The sequence below is a fragment of the Cryptomeria japonica genome, chromosome 2 (assembly GCF_030272615.1).
Source record: "Cryptomeria japonica chromosome 2, Sugi_1.0, whole genome shotgun sequence".
NCBI classification, from domain to species: Eukaryota; Viridiplantae; Streptophyta; class Pinopsida; order Cupressales; family Cupressaceae; genus Cryptomeria; species Cryptomeria japonica.
In genome coordinates this window covers 430,155,038-430,161,740 of record NC_081406.1, presented here as the reverse complement: position 1 = coordinate 430,161,740, position 6,703 = coordinate 430,155,038, and the positions used below count along the sequence as shown (strand labels likewise).

Sequence of the window (6,703 nt, the reverse complement as noted above, 5' to 3'; positions counted from 1 at the left end):
GAGAGCCGAGATATCCATTGCTGAGAGTCATGTTTTTATCTTATTCATGTTTTTTTCTGGCGACCCAAACACACAAAGGCGCCTAGGCCACGCTTCAATGTTTTGGACTTCTTGGTGCGGGTCACACCGATGTAGGGTGTTTGACACAAACCATCCGCCAGTGCAAGGGGGCACTAGAAGGGTGCATTTACCCGCCCCATTGCATCGCATAAGAGGATGCCACCTCGAGAGAACCCTGCAGCCGGAGGATGGGTCCTGCCCCACGAGTGATCACTCGAGAGTGCACTCATCGGCGGCAGGGAACGCTCCAAGCAACATGTTGTTCCCCTGGGAGACCTAATGGGGGGTTGCAGCAGTCTTGACTTCCCATTGTAGAACCAACGGATCGCCACGATGATGCCGCGTGCACAATCGGGGGCATGCGAACTCAACGGGATAGAGACTCGGCTTCTCCTGAAAATGGCGTGCACCCAATCATGGCATTTGATCACCTCAAGCCAACGGTGTGGAACCCAGGGCTGAGCCATGCAGCGAGGCCCAACCGTCCACACATCATCAAGGGCAAGGGTCAGGAAGGAGGTGAGCTTGGCATGCCTCCGTCGCCTCCTCCCCTACATGATTCAGGGGCCAGAACCGGCAATGATCCTACTATAGGTTCACCTACGGTAATCTTGTTAGGACTTCTCCTTCCTCTAAATGATAAGGTTTAGTGAACTTCTTGCAACGTCGATGATAGGAACTGCCGCTGTCGGCATGATCCAAACACTTCACTGGATCATTCAATTGGTAGGAGTGACGGGCGGTGTGTACAAAGGGCAGGGACGTAGTCAACGCAAGCTGATGACTCGCGCTTACTAGGAATTCCTCATTGAAGATCAATAATTGCAATGGTCTATCCCCATCATGATGCAATTTGGCAAGATTTTCCGAACCTTTTGAGCCAGGGAGAAAAACTCATTGGTTGCATCAGTGTAGCGCACGTGTGGCCTAGAACATCTAAGGGCATCACAGACCTGTTATTGCCTCAAACTTCCATTTCTTAGGAGGCCATAGTCCCTCTAAGAAGCTGGCCACGAAGGGGAACCTCCATGTAGCTAGTTAGCAGGCTGAGGTCTCATTCGTTAATGGAATTAACCAGACAAATTGCTCCACCAACTAAGAACGGCCATGCACCACCACCCATAGAATCAAGAAAGAGCTCTCAATCTGTCAATCCTTACTATGCCTGGACCTGGTAAGTTTCCCCATGTTGAGTCAAATTAAGCCACAGGCTCCACTCCTGGTGGTGCCCTTCCATAAATTCCTTTAAGTTTCATCCTTGCGACCATACTCCCCCTGGAACCCAAACACTCTGATTTCTCAGAAGGTGCTGGCAGAGTCCTTAGAGCAATATCTGCCGATCCCTAGTCGACATCGTTTATGGTTGAGACTAGGACAGTATCTGATCGTCTTCAAGCGCCCAAATTTCATTCTTGATTAATGAAAACATCCTTGGCAAATGCTTTCGCAGTGGTTCGTCTTCCATAAATCCAAGAATTTCACCTATGACAATGAAATACGAATGCCCCTGATAGTCCCTATTAATCATTACTCCGGTCCTAAAGGCCAACAAAACATGACCAGACTCCTATCGCATTGTTCCATGCTAATGTATTCAAAGCGTAGGCTTGCTTTGAGCACTCTAATTTTTTCAAAGTAACGGCACCGGAACCACGACCTAGCCAATTAAGGCTAGGAACATCCTACCGGCAGAAGGGATGTGAGGGCCAGTGCACACCAAGTAGGCGGACTGACCGTGACGACCCAAGGTCCAACTATGAGATTTTTAACTGCAACAACTTAAATATATGCTATTGGAGATGGAATTACCGTGGTTACTGGCACCAGACTTGCCCTCCAATGGATCCTCATTAAGGGATTTAGATTGTACTCATTCCAATTACCAGACTCAATGAGCCCAGTATTGTTATTTACTGTCACTACCTCCCCATGTCAGGATTGGGTAATTTGTGCGGCTGCTGCCTTCCTTGGATGTGGTAGTCGTTTCTCAGGCTCCCTCTTTAGAATCAAACCCCAATGCTCCATCACCCGTCACCACCATGGTAGGCTTCTATCCTACCATCAAAAGTTGATAGGGCATAAATTTGAATGAAGCGTCGCTGACACAAAGGCCGTGCGATCCGTCGAGTTATCATGAATCACCAGAGTAGCAGGCGAGCCCACGCTGGCCTTTTATCTAATAAATGCATCCTTTCAAAGAGTCAGGATTTGGTGCACATATTAGCTCTAGAATTACTACGGTTAACTGAGTAGCAAAGTACCATCAAAGAAACTATAACTGATTTAATGAGCCATCCGTAGTTTCACAGTCTGAAATAGTTCATACTTAGACATGCATGGCTTAATCTTTGAGACAAGCATATGACTACTGGCAGGATCGACCAGGTAGCTTCTGGTCATGAGCAGGCCACCTCAGGCCTCTACTAGAGAGGCCGCGAGGTAGACCCACCCTCATGGGAAACCAAAATTAGAAAGCATGCGGCCCATCCTTGCAATCGAACAAAACCCACCCACATCCCAAAGTTGACCAAGGATGGAGATGCAGGAACCGAGTAGTGTGCTCCTCAAGACCCAGAGCGAGGAAAACACAAGTGCATGCTGGAGAGGTACAACAGGAAGCTTCGGTTCACAAGCACCTGGGAAGAATATCCCATACAGAGCCCTTTACCCTCGGTCTCAAAGCCAAACCTACTCGTGAATGTCAAATCTGTGCAAAATGTGTCATGCCCGTGACCACCTCAATTGTAAGGCCACTCAGAGACATCCATTTCCCAGGCATATGCCCCCTACACACTTGGAGTGGTGCACCCCACACAGAAAAGCCATCCTCGACCGCACAGAACAATTTTTTGTTGCCCGACTCTCTTGCCAAGCACCGACGAAGAACATCGCGCTGGAAGGAAAAGACGTGTGAAAGTCAGAACGCGGCATCAAGGAGCTTCGGTTCACAAGCACCTAGGAAGAACATCCCGTATGGAACCCTTTACCCAAAAACTACCAAATGACCCCGCTCGTGATGCATCTATCTAAACAGGTGACACCGTGCATGTAGCCACCTCAATTGTAAGGCCACTCAAAGACATCCATTTCCCATGTATATGCCCCCTGCACACATGTTGTGGTGCAACCCGCACAGACGAGCACATCTCGACCGATGCACAAATCATTCCCTTTCGAGCATGAATTGGGTAACCATTCTCCATGACCACTGCGACCCTCTCGATGGGGGAACAGGACCCTCCACGGGCCGAAGCATGACGACAAGGGGCCTCGGTTCACAGGGGCCTGGGAAGAACATCTCGTATGGAACCCTTTACCCGAAAACCACTGCACCGTTGATGCTTGTGACAGTCATGTCATGAGAGAGTGCACCATGCATGCGACTGAGTAAGGCCACTCAGAGACATCCATTTCCCAGGCATATGCCCCCTACGCACTTTTGGTGGTGCACCCCACATGAACAATCCCACCTCAACCAACCTGAACAATTCCCACGGGAGCCAGAGCATGACGATGCAGAGTCTTGGTTCATAGGAGCCTGGGAAGAACATCCCGTACGGAACCCTTTACCCGAAAACCTCTGAAACGCACATGCTTGCAACAGTCTTGCCATTAGAGAATGCACCATGCACCCGACCGAGTAAGGCCACTCAGAGACATCCATTTCCCAGGTATATGCCCCCTACGCACTTTTGGTGGTGCACCTCGCATGAACAATCCCACCTTAACCCCGTAAACAAGCTTTTTTGCTTCAAAGAGTTTGTCGGGGATGAAGAAGCAACCTTCAGTGCAACCGTAGCACTCTTTTGTGCAACTACCCAAACAACGCCTCTCTACCCTCTGTTGAAACACTCGGCATTGCTGCTCCCCAAGGTGAGCTTCTCCTCATAGGCAATTCCACTCTTATCTGGTCACGTTTGTGTGCCTAAATTTCAAAAGGCAACCTCCATGGGACATGGAAAAGACTCAAGAAGAGAGCTCGCTCACGGGAGAGAGAAGCCAAGGAGACCATGAGAGTGCTGAGAGTGGGACAACGCTAACTAGGGGGGAGGAGCTTGCGCATATAAACGGAGATATATATCCAATTGCAATGAAGGAATGTGCCAAAGATCGAGAACAATGGCACAAATGCTAGTAACATGCACTTCGGGACCAACGCATCACCGAAAGACAACCGCCAAACATCGAAAGAGTCGCGATGCTCTGCAACCTACATGCAAAGCGGCCGCACACCAGGTAAGGGAGTGAGAGCCCCAAACATAGCTGGGCGAGGTGCTCACTCCGCTCTTTAATATCTTGTTAATACCGCCAAGGAAATGGCACAAGAACACACACACAAGCATCCTCAGAAGAGGACAGTTCGAGTGACAGGTCAAATCCAAGAGTTCTAAAGACTACCTCCAGGAACAATCGGGAACAAGACCGATTACAAGTCATCGAGTTTGTTACTAGGCAAACACGAGATGTGCATAGGAAATTGATCAACCCTCACAATGGCCCAAGGCCAAAGATCGGACTGCTACGATTTACCCCAATAATCATCATGCCACTCTTCACAGAGAGGTGATAGAGGCCAACGAGCCCGCGCATAGCAATCGACGTGTAAAAAGGGCATTGAAGGCAGGAATCCTGGATGAAAGAGGCTACAAGGTCACCTTGAAGCGGTCTAAGAATCAAGCATGCTTGGGATGACTACCAGTGCCCACCCCTTATCTCATGATGCATCCGATACATAGAAACTTCCAAGGCAGCCAAGGAGCCTCCCCGCATAGCAATCGGGGTGTGAGGTGATGGATGCAGCATTGATAGCAATCAAGGTGTGAGGCAAAGGATGTAGAAGTCAGAGGCGAGGGATGTAGCAAAGATAGCAATTAGGGTGTGAGATGTAGTAGAGATAGAAAATGAGGTGTGTGGCAAAGGGTGTTGTGGGAAGGGCCCAATAGCTAGATGCATGAAGTGATGGATGCAGTATTGATGACAACCGGGCTATGAGGAGAGGAGGGATGCAGCCAAGAAAGCAATCAAGGCTCAAGGCAAGGGATGCAGCAAGGATAGAAATCATGTTGTGAGGCAAGATTCCAATGGCTAAACATGAGAGGCTGCAAGGTCGACTCAGACAGGTCTATGCATGTGAGAGGCTGCAAGCAAGGTCGACTCAGAGCGGTCTATGCATCGAGCATGCTTACGGCGACTACCTGTGCCAACCCCTTATCCTGCGACGTGTTTGACAAAGAGAATGTTCCAAGGCGGCCGAGGAGGTTACCAGTCAAGGGATGCAGTAGCAATAACAGATATAGTTCCAAGGCGGTCAAGAAGCCTCACCGCATAGGAATCAGGATGCGAGGTGAGGGATGCACCGGGAAGGCCCTGACGGCTAGATGAAAGAGGCTACAGGGCCACCTTGGAATGGTCCAAGCATTGGGCGTGATTGGGGCAACTACCAGTGCCAACCCCTTATCCCGCAATGTGTCCAACACAAAGATAGTTTCATGGCAGGTGAGGAGCCTCACCGCATAGCAATCAGGATGCAAGGTGAAGGATGTGGCAGGAAGTCCCTAATGGCTAGACGGAAGAGGCTGCAGGGCCACCTTGGAATGGTCTAGGCATCGAACATGCTTGGGGCGACTACCAGTGCCAACCCCTTATCCCATGATGCATCCGATACAGAGATAGTTCCAAGGCGGCCGAGGAGCCTCACCGCATAGCAATCAGGGTGCAAGATGACAGATGCAGTGAGAAGGCCATAACGGCTAGATGGAAGAGGCTTCAGGGCCACCTCGGAATGGTCCAAGCATCAAATGTGCTTGGGGTGACTACCAATGCCAACCCCTTATATCCCACGATGTGTTTGATACATAGATAGTTCCAAGGTGGCCGAGGAGCCTCACCGCATAGCAATCAGGGTGCGAGGCGAGGGATGCGGTGAGAAGGCCCCAATGGCTAGACGAAAGAGGCATCAAGGCCACCTCAAAATGGTCCAAGCATCGAACGCACTTGGGGTGACTACTAGTGCCAACCCCTTATCCCGTGATGCGTCTAATACAAAGATAGTTCCAAGGCGGCTGAGGAGCCTCACCGCATAGCAATCGGGGTGCAAGGTGAGGGATGCAGTGAGAAGGCCCCAACGGCTAGATGAAAGAAGCTTCAGGGCTGCCTTGGAATGGTCCAAGCATCGAACATGCTTGGGGCGACTACCACTGCCAACCCCTTATCCCGCGATGCGTCCGATATGAAGATAGTTCCAAGGCGGCCGAGGAGCCTCACAACATAGCAATCGGGGTGTGAGGTGACAGATGCAGCAAGAAGGCCATTAGGTGGCCGAGGAGCCTCACCGTATAGCAATCAAGGTGCAAGGCAAGGGATGCGGTGAGAAGGCCCCAATGGCTAGATGGAAGAGGCTTCAGGGCTGCCTAAGAATGGTGCAAGAATCAGACACACTTGGGGTGACTACCAGTGCCAACCCCTTCTCCCGAGATGCGTCCGATACGAAGATAGTTCCAAGGCAGCCGAGGAGCCTCACAGCATAGAAATTGGGGTGCGAGGTGAGGGATGCGGCGAGAAGGCCCCAATGGCTAGATGGAAGAGGCTTCAGGACCACCTCAGAATGGTCCAAGCATCGGATGCACTTGGGGAAACTACCAGT

The 6,703-nt window shown here is 50.6% G+C and overlaps 1 non-coding gene across 1 annotated transcript in view; it reads right to left on the bottom strand.

Moving 5' to 3' along the window:
• LOC131062117 (5.8S ribosomal RNA) overlaps window positions 1-29 on the bottom strand; it is a 154-nt gene extending 125 nt beyond the window's left edge. The window contains exon 1 of the ribosomal RNA XR_009110724.1: window positions 1-29. This exon is cut by the window's left edge and continues 125 nt beyond it. This is a non-coding gene — a ribosomal RNA (5.8S ribosomal RNA).
• Between the last annotated feature and the right edge of the window lie 6,674 nt (window positions 30-6,703).